This window comes from Lithobates pipiens, unplaced genomic scaffold (assembly GCF_037356315.1).
Source record: "Lithobates pipiens isolate NorthernLeopardFrog02 unplaced genomic scaffold, aLitPip1_a1.2 Scaffold_8, whole genome shotgun sequence".
NCBI classification, from domain to species: Eukaryota; Metazoa; Chordata; class Amphibia; order Anura; family Ranidae; genus Lithobates; species Lithobates pipiens.
Window position 1 is genome coordinate 469,277,293 of NW_027507903.1, and position 27,090 is coordinate 469,304,382.

Below are 27,090 nucleotides of genomic sequence, written 5' to 3' on the forward strand. Positions count from 1 at the left end.
ATTAAAACAGTGGCAGAATATCCCTGTGCTTCAAATGGAAGTTCTCCCCAGAATAAGCTTTTGTATTATATACACTATATTACCAAAAGTATTGGAACACCTACCTTTACATACACATGAACTTTAATGGCATCCCAGTCTTAGTCCGTAGGGTATTGCGTTTACCCACCCTTTGCACAGGGGTCAAGTCCTGGGGAAAAAAGTGTGGGAACTCCCACCCAAGATCCACTCCCCCACCAAAAAAAAAAAAAATATGATACGCTCTTATATGCACGAACACTTCAAAAATTTTATTTTCATCCAATTTTCGTATTGTGTGTATGAAGCTTAACTGTTAGTACATAAAAAAAAACAATCTTCAATAAACATGGATACGGTAATTCTCTGAATAATCAGCATTCATTCAATGCAAATGTGAACATCGTGTTCTGATCTTTATTGGGGAATTTTATTTTGTATATAGAGTGTTTATGTGGTGAGTTTACGACTTTTCATTGAACAGAGTTTGGATAACACAGGGTTATACGGAAATTTCATAAATGAACTGCACATTATCTGGACAGAATGCTTGGGGAGATAGTGATGTGTTCCTGCTTAGGAGATGTATGTTAGCTTGGGGGGCTGCAAACTCTGCAGGGCTCCAACACACACTCGCTGCTATTCCAACCTAAGCTATTTCCACATAAACTTCCCTCCTGGCATTAAACTTTGCCAGGTATTGTGCTCAGCTTACCACCCCAAACTGATGTTCCTCCCTCAGCTCACCTCTTTCCCTGCATGTCCTGTGAGCAGAATAGCTGATCTACCCATCAGCTAGACTTAGACCTGATCTACCCGTCAGCTAGCTGTGATTGACAGGTAGATCAAAGTGGAAGCTGTCATGGGGCCCCCTACTGGCAATGCCTGAATGGTCAGGTGTGCGGCGCTTACTATTGCGGGCTGTGTCAGCAGCTGCTGGTGTAGCACCTGCCACACAGCTCACATACTTCAAATTCTTGCAGGACACGGCTGCTAACAGGAACTGAGTTCCTGTTGTGGAAAAAGTACAGGAACTCCGTTCCCATGCGTTCCCGCAGGACTTGAGTCATTCTTCCAGAAGCGCATTTGTGAGGTCAGGCACTGATGTGGACGAGATGCCTGGCTCGCAGCCCTGCTCTTATTCACCACAAAGGTGTTCTTTCGGGTTGAGGTTGGGACTCTATGAAGGCTTGTTTCTCCACCCCAAACTCGCTCATCCATGTCTTTATGAACCTTGCTTTGTGCACAGTTATGTTGGAACAGGAAGGAGCCATCCCCAAACTGTTCTCACAAAGTTGGGAGGATGAAATTGTCCAAAATGTCTTGGTATGCTGACGCCTTAGGAGTTCCCTTCACTGGAACTAAAGGGCCAAGCCCAACCCCTGAAAGACATCCTCACATCATAATCCCCCTCCACCAAATGATTTGGATCAGTGCACAAAGCAGAGTCCATAAAGACATGGATGAGCGAGTTTGGGGTGGAGGAACACCCTGCACAGAGTCCTGACCTCAATCCGATAGAACACCTCTGGGATAAATTACAGCGAAGACTGGAAGCCAGGCATCAGTGTCTGACCTCACAAATTTACTTCTGGAAGAATGGTCAAACATTCCCATAAACACACTTCTAAACCTTGTGGACAGCCTTCCCATAAGAGTTGAAGCACTTATAGCTGCAAAGGGTGGGCAAACTCAATATTAAACCCTACGGACTAAGACTGGGATGCCAAAAGTTCATGTGCGTGTAAAGGCAGGTGTCCCAATACTTTTGGTAATACAGTGTATATTTAAGTAAACACATTTGCATTGAATTGGTGGTCTACCCTATAGTCGCAGTTCCACCTCTAACTGGAGCACTCCCTTCAGCGTGCCTACCTCCTTTGTATGCAATTCTCAGCAATAATTCCCCTGAAAGCAAAGTGTTTGTAAACCCCTCCATATACCAAGTGAAGTGACTATCCTCAGGTGATACACAGAGATGAAACAAATCCTCCCACAAAAGTTGTTTACCTGAAGTCTTCTCTTCTCTACATCCATTCAAAGTGCAAAATGTATAAAGCTTGTCTGAGCAGTCACAAAAAATGGGCCCAAGAGCTGAAGTTGCACTGTGCAGAGCTCAGTGAGGAGAGCTTTTAGAGCTGATTGGAGGGAAGGGACAATCTCCCCCATCACACAGCACATAGGAACAGAGTTGAGACTGCCAATCTGCTGGAGGTCCCTCCCGTTACCTTTTTTTCTCTTGGCGTCAGGAAAACTTGTCAGAAGTGACTTATGCTGATAGCAGAGGAACAAAGCAGCACTCAGAAATGGCACTTAGTGCTCTTAAAGTGGTTTGTAACAGTTGAAGTTTTTATTTCTTTACCTTCATGCATCCTATGCACGAAGACAAAAAAAAAACATTCAGTATGCACTTTCCTCCCTGTAGCCACCCCTAATACATACCTGAGCCCGATCTCGATCCAGAGATGTGCACGAGTATGACTGCTCGCCGCCTCCTCATTGGCTGAGACACAGCAGCAGGAGCTATTGGCTCCAGCTGTTGTCAATCACAGCCAGTGAGCCAATGAGGAGAGACATTATGGACACAGAGATCAGGGCTTGTGAGTGAGCACGCATGAGTGCCTCCATAGCAAGCTGCTTGCTATGGCAGCACTTGGAGAAGAGGAGCTGCCAGGGAACCACAATTTAACAAGAGGAGACCAGCAAAGAGGAGGTTTAGGGCTGCTCTGTGCAAAACCATTGCACAGAACTGGTAAGTATAAGATGTTTGTTATTTAAAAAAAAAAAAAAAAAAAAGAATAATTAAACATTTAATATCACTTTAAATGAGACAAGTACACACTATAGAGGAATATGCTTTGTCCATATTTCACGTCTGAGTTTTTCAACCACTTAAATGTTTCCGAATGAGTGTACCTAGCAATGAAGCAAAGCTCTAATCCTTCTCTGTGTGCTTGCCCACATCTGAGCCTTCCCTTGTTCAGTGTTCTTATATTCAAGAGCTTGTATGCTATGCAAACACGGAGACAATTGCTCTCTGCAGCGAATGTTGGCATCTATAATAATTTCTCTCCACTGGATGCTACTTTAATGCTATTTGCAGTATTTCACATGTGCCCAGTCACCAACAGGCGGTCATTATAATAAAAAATACCTATACTGCCCCCGGAAAAACTACCTTCTTCAAGGTTTTGAGATTCATGGAGTTACAAATGCTAGAGGATCAGAAAGCAGGAAGGCTCTAAAGCAGGGATATGCAATTAGCGGACCGCCAGCTGTTGCAAAACTACAAGTCCCATCATGCCTCTGCCTCTGGGTGTCATTGTTGTGGCTGTCAGAGTCTTGCTATGCCTTATGGGACTTGTAGTTCTGCAACAGCTGGAGGTCCGCTAATTGCATATCCCTGCTCTAAAGGAAGATTCCAACAAACAATGCATTTGTGTAAAGGACAGTTAATAAACTTTGTGTTTGATGAGTTGATAAACACATACAGAGCGAGCGAGCGAGCGAGAACGTGGGCTGAAACATTGGCGTAGGAAGAACAGAATGAAGCAACCAGTTGAATATAAAAGGAAAGCGGGGAGGGTGCTGAGCTATGTATTATGAAAGAAATACTATGAATAACTTATGCATCATTCTAAAAATAGCCTAAGCTACAGAAACAGGACTCATATTGTAGGCAAACCAAAAAAAAAGAGACTGCCTTCCGAAAAAAGAAAGTGTTAATTATGATTACTAATAGTCATCAGATATAGGAGAACCTTAGAGGCCATGTTTTATATAGATGAAGATTTTTTGTTACCTTGGTTACAGAGATTTTATTGTTCATTGAATAAAATAATAAGAAACTAGTTGCTTGGGAGCGTTAATCTAACTGTGCCCACAGATTTACACCCCCAAGAGGCATTTTCACCTTCCTCAAGCACTGCTCTTAGGCAGCTTCATCATAAAAATAAATACGCAGGTCCCTAAATATAGTGCAGAGCAGATAACGATATTTGCTCTCCAATGGACACCACAAAATTATTCTACACAATGGGCCCTCCATTTTACATCCCATTCATAAAACGCAGGCTGCAGGGTGGAGACTGTCATGGAGTCCTTTAGCAAGTGGAGCACTGAACCCATTTGTGTTTTGTAGTGGTATGCAGGGCCATCTTTAATATTGATTGGACCCTGGGCAAAAATGTTCTTCGCCCCCCCCATACAATTTCACTCTCCACCTGCTCTGAGACATACAATAAATAGCAGCTAGACTTAAAATCAGTTTACTGCATCAGATCAGGCAGAAATTGTGATTGGTTGCCAGCAGTTAAATCATATCATTACTGCTTAATGACTGGTTGCTAGAGGTTACAGCACACATTATGGCTCACTGATTAGTTGCTAGAGGTTACAGCACATCATCTTCTCACTGCAGGGGAGCATGATATACATATGAATGCTGCCTTTATTTACATATCAATGCTGCCAGCTGCAGTTATTAACATATGAATTCCGGTTATTTACATGTAAACACAGGGTCTGCAGGTGAGTCATCTGTACACAATAGGGCAGAGCTGGGCAGCATCAGTACCAGCACTTCACTCTGAAATATCGGCACACAGCACAGGACTAAAACTTCAAGGGACAAGGGAATTTAAACTGGGATAGTTGGCAAGTATGAGGAAGCTGCTTTGGGCCCCACAACAATGACAGGGCCCAGGGCAGCTGCCCCTTTTGCACTGCCTTAAAGACAGCCCTGGTGGTCTGTCTGCAAGATAGGAGTGGCCAGATGCTGCCAACAAGGTTAAGCTGGAGGCTGGGGGGATGTAGAGCATATTTTTTAACCTACCTGCCAGATAGTTCCCAGCCAAGTTAGTTAGTTGGCAGGGACTAACCTGACCCATAGACATAAGATCAGGTGGTTTTGGTGATGAAAATAAGGTCTGGGCAACCCCAAAACTCAGAAACCCTTATTATGGTAAAAGGTTGCAACACAAGTTAGATTCAAATATAATGCCGTCTGTAAGGCATCACATAATGGATTCCATAATAAGCATCCAAGTCTGGTGTTTAATAGCTATCATAAAGCATTCCAGTTTAAAGGCTTAAGTAATTAGGAAGTACACATCCATCCAGGTTAACATTAGGCTAGGCTTATTACCCTATCGTAGAATAGTTTAGCCTGCAGAAAAGGCATTCCTGGCTGAATATCTCTCCTTGCAGAGTAAAAATGTAAGTGTGTTTCAGCCAAGGAGTTAACATTACATCAAGATTACATTAAGCTGCTCACATGTATCAACTAATTACCAGCATTTTAGGATCAAACATACTATATTATGAGTTAAAAATCCTTATTTCAACTTCCAAATGCCCAGATTCTTAGACTTATACAGCTGCGGCATGCCTACCAGGATGTGCTCCTGTATCAGTCACTTTTTAAAGTCTAGAGATTTTACTGAGGAACGAGGACATAGTCGATACGACGGGGTTAAAAGCATTATATACAAAACGTTGATGTCCAAAGCACAAGGGACAATATTTTTAGTGTAACATTACTGTTTCCACGCCTTTATTTCAACATGTTTCGCCAGATGGCTTCTTCAGGAAATGGCATGGTGTCATGATTACTAGATAAATATTGGTACACATGTCAACGGGGAGGATGTGTGGGAGGCTCCATTCACTAGGCTCATCTTGACCAGGGACCAGCTCATAAATTGTACATTTTTGCATTAGGGCAGCACAGGGGTGTAGTGGTTAGCACTCTCACCTAGCAGCAATAGGGTCGCTGGTTTAAATCCTGACCACAACACCACCTGCCTGGAGTTTGAATGTTCTCCCTGTGCCTGCATGGGTTTCTTCCATGTACTTTGGTTTCCTCCCACACTCCAAAGACATGCTGGTATGTTAATTGTCTTCTGGTGGGTGGACTGGTGTCTTTATTCAACCTTACTAACTATGTAACTATTGTATTTATCTGACACTTGCTAAACTAGGGAAGATTTTTGGTACTGTCCCATCTTCCTGTTGGATGCCCTGCCACCTGGGGCAGATTTAATGCATATTTTCTGGGATTGCTCCGCTATTTGAGGTTATTGGACTCAGGTCCCTCAGTATATTCAATCAGTTACATAAATTACCTTTAGCCCCTCTGTAGGGACCTATCTACTGGGATTCGTGGAGGGATAACCCCCACAAGAGTCATACTTACTTTGCTCGCCCTTTTACTCTATTATGCAAGAAAACTAAGAATACTCTTGTGGAAGAAAATAGCTGCCCCCACTATTGAGTCTTGGAAGGCACTAGTCAATAGGGCTCTTCCACTTTATAAAGCGACTTACAACAGTAGGGGAGTGCCGCATAAGTTTGACAAGGTGTGATGGTGGTTGAATCACCTCACACTGTCTCCAATTGATCTGTTGTGATATACTATTTCACTGCCTTAACCTAGATTTAAAGGGTTTAGGCCTTTAAATTTAATTATGAGAGATGCAGGGAGGCCCTCCTATCCTGTATACTCCTTACTTACAGAGTGTGCTGTACTAGCTGCAGGCAAAGCTGTTTTTCTTAGTTTTTTTGTACCAATTTATTTTGTGTTTATTTCTTTGTTTTTTAGACTGCCTGTCGTTTACTGTGTATACAGGCAGTCTCTGTTTGTAATGCTTAGGTAAACATCAATAAAAATAATAATAATACAAAAAAAACACACCTTCAAGCGGGATTCCACCCTAAAGTGGAACCTCCGCTGATCGGAACCCTCTCCCCCTTCGGTGTCACAATTGACACCTTTCAGGGGGGAGGGGGGTGGAGATACCTGTCAAACAAGGTATTTTCACCCACTTCCGGGCATAGACTCCCGTGGGAGTCTACGCCATTTCCTGCCCTGCCGCGCTGTCTGCTGGGACACACACGGGTCCCAGTGACAGCGCGGAGATTTCCTATTGCGCGGCGCGGCTCGCGCATGCGCAGTAGGGAACCGGGAAGTGAAGCCGATTCGCTTCACTTCCTGATTCCCTCACCTAGAATGGTGGCGACAGCAGCCGAGAGCCGAGCGATCGATCGGCCTCGGCATCGCTGGAACCCGGGACAGGTGAGTGTCCATTTATTAAAAGTCAGCAGCTGTAGTATTTATAGCTGCTGGCTTTTAATATTTTTTTTTTTGGTGGAATCCCTCTTTCAGTAGGAAATTGATTATTTGCTCCCCTGCATATTTTGTAAGTTTGCCCACTTACGAAAGAAATGAAGGGTCTATAATTTTTATTGTAGGTTTACTTTAACCACTGCAGCCCCGTACGGATTTGCCCCCTTCCTGAACAGGCCAATGTTTGTGATATGGCACTATGTCATTTTAACTGACAATTGCATGGTCGTGCAATGTTGAACCCAAACAAAATTTATGTCTTTTATTTCCCACAAATACAGCTTTCTTTTGGTGGTATTTGATCACCTCTGCAGTTTTTATTTTTCGCGCTATAAATAGAAAAAATTGTGGCAATTTTGAAAAAAACACAATATTTTGTACTTTTTGCTATAATAAATATCCCAAAAAAATGATTTCTTCATCAGTTTAGGCCGATATGTATTATTCTACATATTTTTAGTAAAAAGCATATATTGATTGGTTTGCGCAAAAGTTATAGCGCCTACAAAATAGTGGATAGATTTATGGCATTTTTATTATTATTTTTTTACTAGTAATGGCGGTGATCTGTGATTTTTATCGGGACTGCAACATTGCGACAGACACTTTTGACACTTTTTTGGGACCAGTGATCACAGCTAAAAATAGCCACTGATTACTGTATAAATGTCACTGGCAGGGAAGGGGATAACACTAGGGGGCGATCAAGGGGTTAACTGTGTTCCCTCACTGTGTGTGGGGGGGATGTGGCTGACTAGAAGAGGAGAGAGATCGTTGTTCCTACTTAGTAGGCACTCCATGACCTTAATGTGCTACTACTTGAGCCACCCTTTGTTGCCTTGGCAGTATGTTTTGGGTCATTGTCATGCTGAAAGAGCCACCCACTGCCCATATTCAGAGTTCTAGCTAAGGGAAGAAGGTTCTCATCCAAGATTTTACAATACATGGCCTCATCTATTGGCCCCTCAATGTGGCAAAGTTGGCCTGTACCTTTAGCAGAGAAACATCCCCAAAGTATCATGTTTCCATCTTTGTGCTTGACTGTAGGGATTGTGTTCTTAGGGTCATAGTCAGCATTTTCTTCCTCCAAACAGCTAGTCGAGTTAATGCCAAAGAGCTCCATTTTGGTCTCATCTGACCACAGCATTTTCTCCCAATCCTTCTCTGAATCATTGACTGTAGATGTTCATTGGCATGACTGTACATGTGCCTTTTTGAGGAGGGGGATTTGCGGTGTTTGAATGAAGAAAAATGCTGACTATGATCCTAAGAACACCATCTCTACAGTCAAGCACGGAGGTGGAAACATTATGCTTTGGGGCTGTTTCTCTGCTAAAGGTACAGACTGACTTTGCTGCATTGAGGGACCAATGGATGGGGCCATGTATTGTAAAATCTTCGTTGAGAACCTTCTTCCCTCAGCCAGAACACTGGAAATGGCTCATGGATGGATCTTTCAGCATGACAATGACTCAAAACATAACACCAAGGCAACAAAGGAGTGGCTCAAGCAGAGGCACATTAAGGTCGTGGAGTGGTCTAGGCAGTTGGCAGACCCTAATCCTACAGAGAATTTATGGAGGGAGTTTAAACTTCAAGAAACCTCAAGGATTTAGAGAAGGTCTGTAAAAAAGAGTGGACCTAAATCCCTCCTGAGATGTGTGCAAACCTGGTCACTAACTACAAGAAACGTCTTACCTCTGTGCTTGCCAACAAGGGTTTCTCCACCAAGTACTAAGTCATGTTTTGGTTGGGGATCAAATATTTATTTTACTCACTGAACTGCAACTTAATTTACAGCATTTGTTTTATGTGTTTTCTTTTCTGGATTTTTGGTTGATAGCCTATCATTTAAAATGCACCTATGATAAACATTATTACATATTATAGTGGGCAAACTTAAAAAATCTGCAGGGGGTCAAATAATTATCTTCCCCGCTGTATATTATGAAGTACCGGAGTTGGGTTAGGCACATTCCATCTCCAATTTTATACAGACATCTGATAAGTATCATATCTGTATTCATTCAAATGGTAATACAATTCTGGATAACAATATATTGTTTTCCAGAATGTAACCTGTAGACATCCGCAACATACAGTGGTGTGAAAAAGTGTTTGCCCCCTTCCTCATTTCCTGTTCCTTTGCATGTTTGTCACACTTAAGTGTTTCGGAACATCAAACCAATTTAAACAATAGTCAAGGACAACACAAGTAAACACAAAATGCAATTTGTAAATGAAGGTGTTTATTATTAAAGGTGAAAAAAAATCCAAACCATCATGGCCCTGTGTGAAAAAGTGATTGCCCCCCTTGTTAAAACATACTATAACTGTGGTTGTCCACACCTGAGTTCAATTTCTCTAGCCACACCCAGGCCCGATTATTGCCACACCTGTTCACAATCAAGGCATTACTTAAATAGGAGCTGCTTGACACAGTAAGGTCCACCAGAAGATCCTTAAAAGCTACACATCATGCCGAGACCCAAAGAAATTCAGGAACAATTGAGAAAGAAAGTAATTGAGATCTATCAGTCTGGAAAGGGTTATAAAGCCATTTCCAAAGCTTTGGGAATCCAGCGAACCACAGTGAGAGCCATTATCCACAAATGGCGAAGACATGGAACAGTGGTGAACCTTCCCAGGAGTGGCCGGCCGCCCAAAATTACCCCAAGAGCGCAGCGACGACTCATCCAAGAGGTCACAAAAGACCCCACAACAACGTCCAAGGAACTGCAGGCCTCACTTGCCTCAGTTAAGGTCAGCGTTCATGCCTCCACCATCAGGAAAAGACTGGGCAAAAATGGCCTGCATGGCAGAGTTCCAAGGAGAAAACCACTGCTGAGCAAAAAGAACATCAAAGCTCGTCTCAATTTCTCCACAACACATCTTGATGATCCCCAAGACTTTTGGGACAACATTCTGTGGACCGATGAGACAAAAGTGGAACTCTTTGGAAGGTGTGTGTCCAAGTATATCTGGCGTAGAAGGAACACTGCATTTCATAAAAAGAACATTATACCAACAGTAAAATATGGTGGTGGTAGTGTGATGGTCTGGGGCTGTTTTGCTGCTTCAGGACCTGGAAGAGTTGCCGTGATAAAAGGAACTATGAATTCTGCTGTCTACCAAGAGATCCTGAAGGAGAATGTCCGACCATCTGTTCGTGTACTCAAGCTGAAACGAACTTGGGTTCTGCAGCAGGACAATGATCCTAAACACACCAGCAAGTCCACCACCGAATGGCTGAAGAAAAACAAACTGAAGACTTTGGAGTGGCCTAGCCAAAGTCCTGACCTGAATCCTATTGAGATGTTGTGGTATGACCTTAAAAAGGCTGTTCATGCTCGAAAAACCCTCTAATGTAACTGAATTAGGACAATTCTGCAAAGATGAGTGGGCCAAAATTCCTCCAGGACGCTGTAAAAGCCTCATTGCACGTTATCGCAAACGCTTGGTTGCAGTTGTTGCTGCTAAGGGTGGCCCAACCAGTTATTAGGTTTAGGGGGCAATCACTTTTTCACACAGGGCCATGATGGTTTGGATTTTTTTTCACCTTTAATAATAAACACCTTCATTTACAAATTGCATTTTGTGTTTACTTGTGTTGTCCTTGACTATTGTTTAAATTGGTTTGATGTTCCGAAACACTTAAGTGTGACAAACATGCAAAGGAACAGGAAATGAGGAAGGGGGCAAACACTTTTTCACACCACTGTATTATTACATATAGAAAACGGTATCTGAGGGAGTGGCATCTGCTTGATCATAAACATTTTTGACATCCCCTCAGCCATTTCTTAGACCCTTTGATTGGTAAGATCATTTCTGTCAGCACCCTCAAGGACCAGAAAAAGAGTGTCTTTCTATGAAACAAAGAACATCAGCCAATTTTTTTGATGTGGTGCCAACACTGATCCATCTTACGCCCATTGGCTGAAGATTGCTGGAACCCAAATGGCCCAAAACGTTGTTAAAGGCATTACTGTATAAACTTTCCTAGCTGCATCTTGTGTTTTTCACCTGCATAAGTTGTTCACTGATCGTGTGTTTTCCTGTGACAAATGTGTGTCATTTGTCTGTTGTGTGAAAACTGAACTTCCTGTGAAGAAACTACATACCCCACAATCCCTGGGTCTCTCAGTCTAATGTTCTGCAGGTGAAAGCTGCATAGCAATGAGACTTGAAGCAGACAGGGCAATGAATGTAAGAGATGTGCTTTATCATATTAGAATTCCTGCATTTGTAAAACAGATACTCATAGAGAATGGAGAGACATGGATTAGACACCGCATGTGCCAGAACAAAAAGTAGTCTGTCTCTTAAGCGAACAGGGACAAGCTAGCTAAATGAATACATTAACAAGAGAATTTATCAGCCGTGGCACTACAAACTGCAGTAGCAATATGTGAGACCATCATTACAAGGTAAAGCAAACAAGCGACAAAGGGAATATAACTACTGTAAAGGCTTTGTAGACAGTTTGAGTTTCCCAGTAAGGCATATGGTGACAGTTGTTATAATGTGTAACAGGTTCAATGCGTAGTTTACCACTTGACATCCAGAAGATATACCCCTCTTTATGACCAGGCAATTTTTTGCTATTTGGCACTGCATTACTTTAACTGACAATTGTGCAGTCATGCAACGCTGTACCCAAATGAAATTTGTGTCCCTTTTTCCCAAAAATATAGCTCTGCTTTAAGGGTAGTTGATCACCTGTAGGTTTTTTTTTGCATTTATAAATAAAAAAGACTGACAATTTAATTTTTTTTAAAAAATTTTTACTTTCTGCAATAGAACATATCCAATAAAAAAAAAAAGTAAAAAAATCTAATTTCACCATAAACTTAGGCCAATATTAATTCTGCTACATAGTTTTGGTAAAGTAAATCCCAATAAGCATATATTGAATAGTTTGCACAAAAGTTATAGCGTCTACAAACTATGGGATATATACTGGAATTTTTTATTTTTTTTTATACTAGTAATGGTGGTGATCAGTGACTTATAGCAGGACTGCAATATTGTGGTGGACAGTCTGACACTAACTGACACTTTGTGGGAACCAGTGACACTAATACAGTGATCAGTGATAAAAAGATGCATTTCAGTTAAAACCGCATCCATTTCGCACATATGGGAACCCGGCCTTACTAGAATTTGGAGCAACTGCACTTGCGGAGTGCAATGACACTTGCAAAAGTGCGCAGTCTATTTTCCTTTAGTAAATCAACCCCTTAATCTTACTTCACTAAAGTTAACATTTATTAATGGTCTATTGTGTACAAATTTTCTGCAAAATAATGCTAAAATTATACTGCAGCAAAATCAAATGAACTGTTCTTTTCTATCTGAGCAGCTTGTACACACTTTTGTCTGCAGTTACTCACATTGTTGGCCACATAAAAAATAATAGTAATAAAAAATCATGTGACATATCATTTCAGTAAAATTAACACACAATTGTCTCTACATATTTTTTTTTTTTTAAGTCTCTTTTGTGAGTAATTCCTTATTAGTTCTTTTTTTTTTTTAATGCACATTAAAGAGCTTGTAAACCTCAGATATGAAATATGAACAAAGCATATCCCTTTAAAGTGTGTACATGTCTCAATCCGGAGCACTAAGTGTCATTTCTGTCTGCTGTTTCATTCCCCTGCTATCAGCATGATTCACTTCTGACAAATTTTCCTGACACCAAGAGAGGGGGGGCTTCCCTCCAATCAGCTGTCAGAGCTCTCCTCACTGAGCACCGCAGAGTGTGACTTCAGCTCTCTGCCTCCTTTTTCTCACATCTCAGGCAATCTGTATAAATTCTGGACTTTGAATGGCTGTACAGAAGAGAGGACTGCAAATGAACAGGTACAACTTTTGCAGGAGGATTTGTTTCATCTCTGTGTATCACCTGAGGCCAGTCCATTTACTGGGTATATGTAAATCCCCATACACACTATCAGATTTTCTGCAGATTTTTTCCTTCAGATTTACCAAAACCATATAATATGAGGTCAAACCTCAGGAGTTTCAATTTGTATGCAATCAGGCAGGCCCTTGCACTACATGGTTTTGTTAAACCTGAAGACAAAAATCTGCAGAAAATCTGATCGTGTGTATGGGGCTTTTAGGGTTTAAAACCACTTTAATGTGAGAGGACTCATAACAAACTTCAGTAGGAATGTAGTGAGTGCTTGGGAACTACTGGGTTTCGCTCTGTGTATCTGCGTGTATATTTACTAAATGATTGAACAAAGGTGTCATATGTTCAAAAAGATGATATTTATAAATGAACACAGGTGGTATTCATGGACAGATACAGTGCCTTAAAAAAGTATTCATACTCCTTGAAATTTTCTACATTTTGTCATGTTACAACCAAAAACTTATTTATTTTTTTATTGGGATTTTATGTGCTAGACCAACACAAAGTGGCACATAATTGTGAAGTGGAAGGAAAATGATAAATGGTTTTCAAAACTTTTTACAAATAAATATGTGAAGAGTGTTTCGTGCATTTGTAGTCAGACCCCCTGAGTCAATACTTTGTAGAACCACCTTTCACTGCAATTACAGCTGCAAGTCTTAGAGTTACCATTAGACATGTGCAATTTGTTTAGTTCCGAATTTGTTTTTTAACAAATTTTTACAAATTAGTTAATTACGAAATTTTCAAATTTCTGAATTTTTGGGGATTTCCGAAATTTCGAATTTTCGAAAAATTCTGAACTTTGTAAATTCAAAATTTGTCAATTCAGAATTTCTGAAATTCTAAATTTCAGAAATTCTGAATTTCAGAAATTCGAAAATCCAAAAATAAGAATGTAGCAGGAATGTTGTAATGCAATTTCTTCTTTTGGACACAAGATGGAGACAGAGAGATTCTGACTGGTGACTGACTGGTCCTTCCAGAGACACAGAGCATACTCGGAACAATGGGGAGTTTCAGGAAGTGCTGAGGGGATGGAAGAGAGGGAAGTACTAAGGTAAAAGGGAGAATGCTGACAAGACACAGTGAAGAGAGGAGATTGCTTAAAAGAGAGGGAGATACCAAGGCTTAAAAAGTCTTTTGCTGGGACACAGTGACACTTAACAGTGAGGAGAGGAGGAGTGTGTGAGGGAAGGAACTGAGGTGCCAGAGTGAGGAAAGAGACACACGCTGACACCAGCCCCAAACAGAGGAGGAGGCATATCCTGAAGCCCGGGAAAAAGAGTCTGTGAGGAGAATAAGGAGAGCGGTCTGAGGAGAGAGAGAGAGAGAGTGTGTGTGGTGAAACTGAGAGAGAGAGACTCTATAAGCATGAGAAAGCCAAGCTTTTCCAGAGACTGCCAGGAGAGTGTTGCCTGGAGACGGAGGAGTGAGGACGCCTGAGGGGAGCCAGGAGCAGAGATGGCCATGTGGTCCATTACTATTTAGTCCAGGGACCCTACTAAACATCCCAGCACCACTCATCTCAGCAGATACGACCCACGCCTTTCAATGATAGAGATACCCATGAGGGTATCGGGTCTGCTCCTGCCTGTTCACCATGCTAGTTTCACTACCAGTCATCTCAATTGGCCATCGGCAAGAGACTCAGTGCCTTACAACATTCATAGGAGCATCAGGACCAGCACCAGGGACTATCGCTGTGTCATCGCACAGAGGACTGGTGTGCGGGTGTAAACCAAACATCCTTCTTGACACCATCCTGACACTGCATACAGACACCAATTTCCCTTTTTAGTGTCACAGGATGCTTGTTTGGAGCTGCCATCTCCAGTAGTTTGCCCTTTTAAATCTCTACCCAACGGAACATTCTAGAGGATTACTGCTCCATGCAAGCGTGTTTAAACCTACTCTTAAAACAAGGGCCCCACCGTTTTCTAGCAGAATATACCTCAGGATTCTTCACCTCAGGACCTGCAACATTTTTTCTTTTCGTTGTGTGTTTGCCTCTCAAAGGTGTTTGCAGCCCAGAAGGAGCTGAGAAGTTGACAAGTCTTCTCTCCTCCCTCTCAGCGCCTGTGTTAAGGACAAATAGATTACTGCCCTTTTTATACCGGCAGTTGCTAAATATTGAAGGTTGTCTTTTCTAATGTATTAGAGCTGCACGATTAATTGTCAAGAATCGTTATTGTGATCTTGACTAAAGTGTTTCACAATTCTTTCTATGCAAAGAATTCTCTCTGCTCTTCTGAAGCCACATCCATCAAAAGAAAGGAAGAGAAAAACTGGGCAGTCTCCCAAGAATCAAAACATTCTTTATCAGTTGAACTTAAGTATAAACATTGTAACAATTTGTCAATGGAATAGACTGTGTGTAAGTGAAAAAAGATTAACAACTTAAACACTAAACCTTTTTCTGACATTTGTTGGTTTCAAGTTAAAATCATTTTTTTTTTTTTGCTAGAAAATTACTAAGAACCCTAGAGAATAAAATGGTGGGTATTGCAATATTTTATGTCATATTGTATTTGCGTAGTGGTCTTTCAAATGCAATTTTTTTTAAATTACTTTAATGAATTAAAAAATAAATAAAATAACCAGTAAAGTTAGACCATTTTTGTATAATGTGAAAGATTTTACATTGTGAGAATCGTGATCTTTCTATTCTAAGCAAAAAAAAATCGTAATTCTCATTTTGGCCAGAATCGTGCAGCTCTAGTATTATTTATATGTAGCAAGGTTTACCAGTGTTGTAAGTTTCCAAATGCTTTAAACCGTGCTAATATATTCAACTTGTTTATCACTACCAGGTGTGTGTCTATTTTTGGTGATAATCCACAGCCAGGATAATGGTATTTACCACATGTCCTTAAATGTGTTTGCAATAATTTTATTTAACCAGGTGTGTCAGAGGGGCTAAGGTCATTCTTGGAGTTGAGGCAGAGATCAGAAAATCCAAATTCACCCAGCGGCTCCTTTGGGGGTAGCGCTACAGAATGAAAATCTGAAAATTCAAGAGAACGAAAATTCGAAAACCAGAAAATCTGAAATAACAACTAATAATAACGTAGCTATTACTAACTATTAAATTATAGGTATTGGAATTTCCTTTCAAATTTGACTGTAATGCTGCGTACACACGAGCGGACTTTTCGACAGACTAGGTCCGACGGTCTTTCCAACGGACTTTCCGAATGAACGGACCACACAATCACACCAAAGTCTGACGGATTCTAACATGATGACGTACGACTGGACTAGAATAAGGAAGTTCATAGCCAGTAGCCAATAGCTGCCCTAGCGTTGGTTTTTGTCTGTCGGACTAGCATACACACGAGCGGATTTCTCAATAGGAACTGGGTCCGGCGGAGTTCCCGGCGAAAAAATTTGAAACATGTTCTATTTCTAAAGTCCATCAGATTTTTGGACAGCAAAGGTCGATGGAGCCCACACACGATCGAATTGTCCGCCAGATTCGTTCCGTCGGATCTTTGCTGTCAAAAAGTCCGGTCGTGTGTACACAGCATTAGTGAACGCAACGAATACAAATTATCCGAAATAACGAATGCCGTATCTAAACGAATGGAATGTAACAAATTAATAATAATAAATAATAATAATAGTAATACAAATGTTTTATTATTATTATTATTTATTATTAATTTGTTCTATTCTATTTGTTTAGAGGCGGCATTCGTTATTTTACATAATTCATAACTTCAGATAAGTTTGTAACTGTTACGTTCATTAACAGACAAATTTAAAAGGAAATTGCAATATCTATAATTTTGATGTTAGTTATTATTAGTTTTATTATTAGTTAGTTATTCTTTAGAATTTTTTTTTTTTTTAAATTTTATGGACTTTCTTTCTTATTTTCGGATTTTCAAATTCTGAATTTCCAAATTTTCCGATTTTTGAATTTTTGGATTTCCTAATTTTCAAATTTGCAAAAATTCGGAAATTTGAGAATTTGGAAATCCGAAAATTCGGAATTCAAAAATCCAAAAATATGGAAATTAAAAAATCTGGAAATTAAAAAATCTGGAAATTAAAAAATCTGAAAATTCAGATTGTCGTATTTCCGAATTGCGAATTTTCAAAAAAAACAAATTAAACAAAAATGAACACATTTTTTGGCAGTGCACATGCCTAGCTACCATGGTCCTCTTGGTTGCATCTCTCATTAATAATGCTCTCCTTGCCCGTCCTGTAATTTTAGGTGGACAGTCATGTCTTGGTAGGTTTGAAGTTGTGCCATACTCTTTCCATTTTTGGATGATGGATTGAACAGTGCACCGTGAGATGTTTAAAGCTTGGGATATTTTTTTATAACCTAACCCTGCTTTAAACCTCTCCACAACTTTATCGCTGACCTGTCTGGTGTGTTCCTTGGCCTTCATGATGCTGTTTGTTCACTAAGGTTCTCTAACAAACCTCTGAGGGCTTTACGGAACAGCTGTATTTATACAGATTAAATTTGGACTCTATTTATGATTTAGGTGAATTATGAAGACAATTGGTTCAACTAGATTTTAGTTAGGGGTATCAGGGCTGAATACAAATGCACGCCACACTTTTCAGGTATTTATTTGTAAAAAAAAATGTGAAAAACATTCATCATTTTCCTTCCACTTCACAATTATATGCCACTTTGTGTTGGTCTAACTCTATCATATAAAATCCTAATGAAATACATTTATGTTTTTGGCTGTCACATGAAAAAAATGTGGAAAAATTCAAGGGGTATGAATACTTTTTCAAGGCACTGTACAGGTGATATTCATGGACAGATACAGGTAATATTCATGTAGGGACACTGGTGATATTCATGGACAGATACAGGGGATATTTATGGACTATAGAAGGGACAGACCGCACCTAAATGAGGAGGGTGCAGATCTGTTGGGAGTGAAGATGGCCTAAAAGTTTACGTTTTTTTTTTTAACTAGGCGATGGGGGGGGGGGGGGGGCAGAGGTAGAGCTAGTCAGCGTGAAACATATCCCAGAGGGTAGTATTGGGGGCATTAGTGGTAGGTTGACCAAAGCACATAAACCCAAAGGTAAGTATAGTAACAACTCCTAGTTGCAATCTTGAAACACCCAATAAAAGGATAGTATGCGACCGGTCTAAACTATGTGGCATGTTTACTAATGCCAGGAGCCTGACGGACAAGATGGGTGAACTAGAGATACTGTTGTACGAGGAGGATTTGGATTTTGTGGGAATTTCAGAGACCTGGTTCAACAGCTCTCATGATTGGCTGGCAACTAATCAAGGGTATACCCTTTATCGCAGGGATAGAGAGGATAAAAAAGGGGGAGGGGTATGCCTATATATCAAGAATAATGTACAATTGAATGTGAGTGATGACATCACACTAAGGGAGTTAGGGAGGAGGTGGAATCCTTACGGGTAGAGCTCCAGAGGGATGAAGCTAAGGGAAAAATAAAACTAGGAGTATGCTATAGGCCCCCTAACCTGAGGGAGGAAGGGGAGACAAATCTCTCAAACCACAAGTTGGATTAGCAGCAAGGATGGGAAGTGTTATCATAATGGGGGATTTTAATTATCCAGACATAGACTGGGTGGAGGGAACCACACATTCGTCAAAAGCCTCATACACACGATCGGACTTTGTACAAACTTTCCTGTGGACTTTTGTACAAAGGGCATGGTCCACAAGTTTGTATTGCATACACACGGTCGGACTTTTTGACAACAAACACGAACGTAGTGACGTCACAACGTACTGACGCCACTTCAAAAGAGGACGTTCAATGACTCCAGCGCCACCTTTGGTCAACTTCTGTATTGTAGTCTGATCTTTTGCATTGGTTCTGAGCATGCATGTTTGTACTTTGTACAAAAGTCTGATGCTTTTGCGTACACACGGTTGGACTTTGCTCCATCGGACTTTTGTTGCCAGAAAGTTTGTCCGTTCGCACAGCCAACAAAAGTCAGATGAAAACAGAAAAAGTTTGTCCGATGGAGCGTACACACAGTCGGATGTTGCTCCAAAACAGCTAATTTGTATGTTTGTTGTCAAAAAGTCCGACCATGTGTACGGGCCTTAAGGCTCGCCAGTTCTTAAATTTCTTGCAGGACAAGTTCATGGTTCAGATGGTAGACACACGAACTAGAAATAAAGCGTTACTGGATCTACTGCTTGCCAACAATACAGACCTGATCACGGATGTGGAAATACGGGGCAATTTAGGAAACATCGATCACAGGTCAATTGGCTTCAGTATAAGTCACACAAATAGGAAACATAAGGGTAATACAAAGACACTGAATTCCAAAAGAGCCAACTTCCATAAACTACGAACCTTGCTATAAGGCATGAATTGGGATAAAATCTTAGGAACAAAGAACACGGAAGAGAGATGGGTTTGCTTTAAGAGCATATTAGCTAAGGGCATTAGCCAATGTATCCCATTGGGTAATAAATTTAAAAGAAAAAAGTCCTGGATGGCTTAACTCCAAAAGTAAAAATGCATATAAAAGCAAAGGAGAAGGCCTTCAAAAAATACAAGGTTGAGGGATCATCATCAGCATTCAGACTTTATAAAGAATGCAGCAAGAAATGTAAGGGTGCAATTAGGGCGGCTAAGATAGAACACGAAAGACACATAGCGGAGGAGAGCAAAAATAAATCCCAAGAAATTCTTTAAGTATGTAAAAAAGGGAGGACAGTCCATAATGGCCCCATAAAGAACTAGCAGGGACATCTGGTTACAAAGGATGGGGATATGGTGAAGGTATTGAATTTATTCTTTTCCTCAGTTTTCGTGAGGGAATCGGGGGGCTTCAGTAACCAAAACTGCAGTGTTTATACTCACTCATGACACATCACAGGAAGCACCTCCATGGTTAACAGAGGACAGAATTAAAATTAGACTTTGGAAACTAAACATTAATAAATCACCGGGACCAGATGGTTTTCAATCCGAGGGTACTTGGGGAACTCAGTCAAGTAATTGCCAGACCATTGTTCCTAATTTTTACTGACAGTCTACTGACTGGAATTGTACCAGGTGATTGGAGAAAAGCCAATGTAGCACCAATATTTAAAAAGGGCCCAAAATACATCCCTGGGAATTACAGACCAGTTAGCCTAACATCAATAGTATGCAAGCTCTTGGAGGAGATGATAAGGGACTATATACAAGATTTTAGTAATGAGAACGGTATCATTAGCAGTAATCAGCATGGGTTCATGAAGAATTGTTCTTGCTAAACCAATCTATTAAAATTCTATGAGGAGGTGTGTTGCCATCTAGATAAAGGAAGGCCCGTAGGCATGGTGTATCTGTATTTTGCAAAAGCAACTGACACAGCTCCCCATAAATGTTTACTGTACAAAATAAGGTCCGTTGGCATGGACCATAGGGTGAGTACATGGATTGAAAGCTACAAGGGTGAGTTCAGAGGGTGGTGATAAATGGGGAGTACTTGGAATGGTCAAGAGTGGGTAGTGGGGTCCCCCAGGGTTCTGTGCTGGGACCAATTCTAATTAATTTGTTCATAAACGACCTGGAGGATGGGGTAAACAGTTCAATCTCTGTGTTTGCAGACAATACTAAGCTAAGCAGGGCAATAACTTCTCCATAGGATGTGAAAACCTTGCAAAAAGATCTGAACAAATGAATGGGGTGGGCAACTATATGGTAAATGAGGTTTAATGTAGGAAAAATGTAAATAATGAATGAAAATATAAATGCAATCTATACACTGGGGGGAGAACCTCTGGGTGGAATCTAGGATGGAAAAGGACCTGAGGGTCCTAGTAGCATGCATTAAAAACGGAATCAACTCCAGAGATAAAATTATAATTATGCCACTCTACAAGACTCTGGTCCGGCCGCATCTAGAGTTTGCTGTCCAGTTCTGGGCACCGGTCCTCAGGAAGGATGTACTGGAAATGGAGCGAGTATAAAGAAGAGCAACAAAGCTAATGAAGGTTCTGGAGGATATTAGTTATGAGGAAATGTTGCAAGCACTGAATTTATTCTCTCTGGAGAAGAGACGCTTGAGAGGGGACACGAATTAAAGCGGTAGTAAACCCGCAATTTTTATTTTTATTTATTTTTAAACCTGCAAAGCAAAATGCATAATGAGCTAGTATGCACCGCATACTAGCTCATTATGAAATACTTACCTTAGAACGAGGCCCCGACATCTGGCCCGATCCACGCCAAGGGAGCTCACATGCTCCCTCTGCGTTTCTTCCGGGTATCGCGGCTCCGGCGCTGTGAGTGGCCGGAGCCACGATATCGTCACTCCCGCGCATGCGCGCGGGAGATTTCATTCCCGGCCGGCCGGCCACTGCCGGATTTTCAGGCAGAGAATCCCCTTGTGCGCATGCGCCGCTGCAGTCAGCGGCGCATACCGAGGGGAATATCTCCTAAACCGTACGGTTTAGGAGATATTTTTTTTACCTACAGGTAAGCCTTATTATAGGCTTTCCTGTAGGTAAAAGTTAAAAATTTGGGTATACAACCACTTTAAATTTATAAATACCGTACTGGTGTGATCCCACAATAAGGATAAAACTTTTTCGCGGAAGGGAGTTTAACAAGACACGTGGCCACTCATTAAAATTGGAAGAAAAGAGGTTTAATCTTAAACTATGTAGAGGGCTCTTTACTGTAAGAGTGTCAAGAATGTGGAATTCCCTTCCACAGGCGATGGTCTCAGCGGGGAGATAAGCACCTGAACGACCGCAACATACAGGGATATACAATGTAATACTGACATGTAATCGCACACATAGGTTGCCATTGATGGACTTGTGTCTTTTTTCAACCTCACCTACTATGTTACTATGCAACTATATGTATAGGCACAGGTGATATTCATGGACAGATAAAGGTGATGTTCATGGACAGATACAGGTGATATGCATGGACAGATACAGGTAATATTCATGTAGGGACACAGGTTATATTGATTAGCAGATAAAGTTGATATTCATGGACAGATACAGTTAATATTCATGTAGGGACACAGGTGATATTCATGGACAAATACAGATGATATTCGTGTATGGCCATATGTGATATTCATGTATAGACACAGGTGATATTCATGTATGGACACAGGTTATATTCATGTATGGACACTGGTGATATTGATTAGCAGATAAAGATGATATTCATGGACAGATACAGGTAATATTCATGTAGAGACACAGATGATATTCATGTATAGGCACAGGTGATATTCATGGACAGGTAATATTCATGTAGGGACACAGGTGATATCCATGTACAGATACAGGTGATATTCATGGACAGATATGGGTGATATTCATGTATGGACACAGGTGATACTCATGTATTAGCACAGGTGATATTCATGGACAGATATGGGTGATACTCATGTATAGGCACAGGTGATATTCATGGACAGATACAGGTGATATTTATGTATGGACACAGGTGATATTCATGGACAGACACAGGTGATATTCATGGACAGATAAAATTGATATTCATGGACAGATACAGGTGATATTCATGTAGAGACACAGGTGATATTCATGGACAGATACAGGCGATGTTCATGGACAAATACAAGTGATATTCATGGACAGACACAGGTGATAGTAATGTATGGACACAGGTGATATTCAGGGACAGATACTGGTGATAGTAATTTATGGACACAGGTGATATCCATGGACAGATACTGGTGATATGCATGTACGGACACAGGTGATATTCATGTAGAGACACAGGTGATATTCATGGACAGATACAGGTGATATTCATGGACAGATACAGGCGATGTTCATGGACAAATACAAGTGATATTCATGGACAGACACAGGTGATAGTAATGTATGGACACAGGTGATATTCAGGGACAGATACTGGTGATAGTAATTTATGGACACTGTACAGGTGATATTCATGGACAGATACAGGTAATATTCATGTAGGGACACTGGTGATATTCATGGACAGCTACAGGTGATATTTATGGACAATATTCATGGGCAGATACAAGTGATATTCATGGACAGATATAGGTGATATTTATGGACAATATTCATGGACAGATACAGGTGATATTTATGTATGGACACAGGTGATATTCATGGACAGATACAGGGGATATTTATGGACAGATACAGGTGATATTCATGGACAGATACAGGTGATATTTATGAACAGATACAGGTGATATTCATGGACAGATACAGGTGATATTCATGGACAGATACAGGTGATATTCATGAACAGATACAGGTGATATTCATGGACAGATACAGGTGATATTTATGGACAGATACAGGTGATATTTATGAACAGATACAGGTGATATTTATGAACAGATACAGGTGATATTTATGAACAGATACAGGTGATATTCATGGACAGATACAGGTGATATTTATGGAAAGATACAGGTGATATTTATGGACAGATACAGGTGATATTTATGAACAGATACAGGTGATATTCATGGACAGATACAGGTGATATTTATGTATGGACACAGGTGATATTTATGTATGGACACAGGTGATATTCATGGACAAATACAGGAGATATTTATGGACAGATACAGGTGATATTCATGGACAGATACAGGTGATATTTATGAACAGATACAGGTGATATTCATGGACAGATACAGGTGATATTCATGGACAGATACAGGTGATATTTATGGACAGATACAGGTGATATTTATGAACAGATACAGGTGATATTCATGGACAGATACAGGTGATATTTATGGAAAGATACAGGTGATATTTATGGACAGATACAGGTGATATTTATGAACAGATACAGGTGATATTCATGGACAGATACAGGTGATATTTATGTATGGACACAGGTGATATTTATGTATGGACACAGGTGATATTCATGGACAAATACAGGAGATATTTATGGACAGATACAGGTGATATTCATGGACAGATACAGGTGATATTTATGGACATATACAGGTGATATTTATGGACAGATACAGGTGATATTTATGGACAATATTCACGGTGAGATACGGGTGATATTCATGGACAGAAACGGGTGATAGTCATGGACTGATACAGGGGATATTCATGGAGAGATATTGGTGATATTCATGGACGGATACAGGTGATATTCAAGTATCAGCAGTTATGTTATTGATAATAATATCTGGATTCAGGTAATGTTCATCTAAGTACACATGTGATAATTCTGGATGAACCCTGGTGATAATTATGTACCTACAAAGTAAATAGTCCTGTATAGACGCAGGTGATAAATATCTATGTACCAGCAGTTATTAATGATCATGTATGTACACTGGATATAACGATGCATTGACAGTCAACATCCATAGACAGGCAGGTATGGACAGTCAGTGTTGATGTACTGGCACTGCTGTGGTCACTCACTGCTGCATTCGTCATCATCAGCAACACAACAATACAGCTGCAGAAAGAAGTGTGTAGAGAGCAGCCTGATGCTCCATGTGCAAACAAACATGATTCTGCAGTGCTACAAATATGCCAACATATACATCATACACATCATTCACAATATACACATCATACACAATCTGAACATCATTCACAATATACACATCATACACAATCTACACATCATACAAAATCTGCACATCATACACAATCTGCACATCATACACAATCTGCACATCATACACAATCTACAAATCATACACAATCTGCACATCATACACAATCTGCACAATTTACACACCTGCAGAGCCCAGAGAAGCTGTTCACTCTCCACTGCAGAAGGAGGATGTGTCTGCACTTCTCACCCTTCCCTCTTCTCCCTCTCTGATTGAGTGGGAGGTAGAGGCAAAGCCTAGCCCTAGAAGAAGGTGATTAGGTGACCTCTACTGGACAAAAAGGGGTATTGCAAGAGTTGAATAGTCATACGCCCACATGCTATACAATGTTGAATTTAATTAATCAAGTATTCATTAACAACATAGTTGCAAAGTGTCAAGAATTCTGCAAGAAAGTCTCCACATTTTAGACCTTGCTCTACAGTGTTTGCGTCCCATGGGCTGCTCCACAGGTTCTACGACCCTGTGCAGAGAGACCACTGGTTGCCAAGTGTTGGAATGCCCTGTGTTCTAGAGATGGGCACTGCAATTATTCCACCCTACAAGGATGAAGATTACCATGTGTGATGTAGATGACAAAAAAATTATGCTCATTTTCAATAAGAGCCACACTCATTGAAAATTCCAATATAACTATGATTACCATTTGTCCCCATTTTCCTGTTGACAGTACTCGTAGCAAAGAGGTCCGTGCCTTGTAAATGATCACCCCTTGATTTGTCCTCAAGAGCTACTGGGTAGAGTAAAGTTTGTAGTGCACACACTCCAACCATGAATTGGTAACAGACGGAATAAAAAAATTAGGCTTACTTCTAAACCCTGAATTCTGTGCGTTACTTAATACTGATCCCTGAACTATGTGCATTACTTAATCCTGACCCTTGAACTCTATGTGTTCCTCCATCCTAACCTCTGGACTATCTGCTTTACATAATTCTGACCACTGAACTCAGTGCATTACTCAAACCTAATTGTACCCTTTTAAACCCTGCCCACTGTTGCTGCAATTTGGCTACACCCACAATTTACCACAGCACATTATGTCCCCGCAAAAAATCCCTAAAAAACATTGAGGGTTTTTTTTTTCCGCTGTACATTTAGCAAGTCATGGTAGGCAAAAAATTTAGTTTTATTTAAAATGGGTATGGTTTTATAATGTAGGGGGGTCACATGTGGCCTGTTGCAATTCCCTTTTGGGCCACTAGATGTCCTCGTAGTCAGGGAAGACCCGGGGGTAAGTAGAATTGAGTGCCAGCTGATCTGTCATCCCTTCCATTGGGTGGATGTCCATGCAACATCTGGTGCCTACACATCTTTTGGCCGCCCTAGCACAGGCCCTGATATGCCTCAGTCAGTCTGATGAGGTTTGGGGGAGATCGAGGTTCATAATCAAGCATTATGTTTAATATGGATTGTCTGTCAGCCATATTTTAATCCTTTCCATTCTTGGAATTCTTTGACTTTGATTTTGCAATAAATCTTTTAGTCACAAAACCATAGCATAGACCTTTTTTATGACCTTTCTGAGGTATGCCTCAAGTGGTTTGTAGCTATCACCCCTTAGCGCTGGATTTAGAGGAATCTTTTGTTGTTTGTTGTTATAAAAATTATGCTGTTGCAGACTCCCTTCACACTTACAAATGTAGCAAGGTCCCAGGCCTCCTTTGATCTAATGAGAACCTCCAGGGCCAGGGATAGATGACATCCTTCTGTATGAAGTGGATTCTGAAGCATGGTGGGTGCAGAGTAGTTAAAGTTATTGGGTGCCAATAGAGGGTTAGAGCCAGGACAGCCTTAGGTAGTTGCAAGATTAATTGGCAGACTCTGAGACTTCAATAGGAGAACAGCCATGCAGGGAAAGGCATCCAGCAAGACGCCACATCTGCATGTGCAGGAATGCTGTCTCCTATGGCAACATTCTTTAACAGTTCCTAACACAAACATAACAGTTCTTTCACTTTCACTACAATCACTCCTTGTAGTTCTTCAGCCCACTGAGCTCCCGGTCTCTCACTAGATCCACTGATTCACTGCCACTGAATCCCTTGAGCTGCTACAATCTTCATGAGTGGTATCTTCCTCAAGTGTCACCATCTTGAAGTCTCTCTGCTGGGTCCCTAGCTTGGCACTCAAGATACCTCTCAAGGTTCAACCCACTGGCCTGCTCGGTCCCTGACTTGACACACAAGGCTGCTCTGCAAGCATCACCTCCTCTGGCTGGGTCCCTGGCTTGATACCCACTGAAACTTCTTGATCCTTCACCGTCCTCAGTTGGTGAGAATGCTGCTCCTGTACTTGCTTAAGTTACTCACTGTGGTCCCTGGTAATTAGGCGGATAGTCCCTTACTGGCAACAGCTTCCCATCTACCTCCAACCACAACAGGTTCTCTGACCGGCAGAACCATCACT

The 27,090-nt window shown here is 40.9% G+C and overlaps 1 protein-coding gene across 1 annotated transcript in view; it reads right to left on the reverse strand.

The window, feature by feature from the left end:
- RERG (RAS like estrogen regulated growth inhibitor) overlaps window positions 1-24,912 on the reverse strand; it is a 43,179-nt gene extending 18,267 nt beyond the window's left edge. Inside the window, exon 1 of the mRNA XM_077468581.1 lies at window positions 24,807-24,912. The gene's annotated coding sequence lies outside the window, so the exon portion shown is untranslated. The remainder of the gene's footprint in view (window positions 1-24,806) is intronic.
- Between the last annotated feature and the right edge of the window lie 2,178 nt (window positions 24,913-27,090).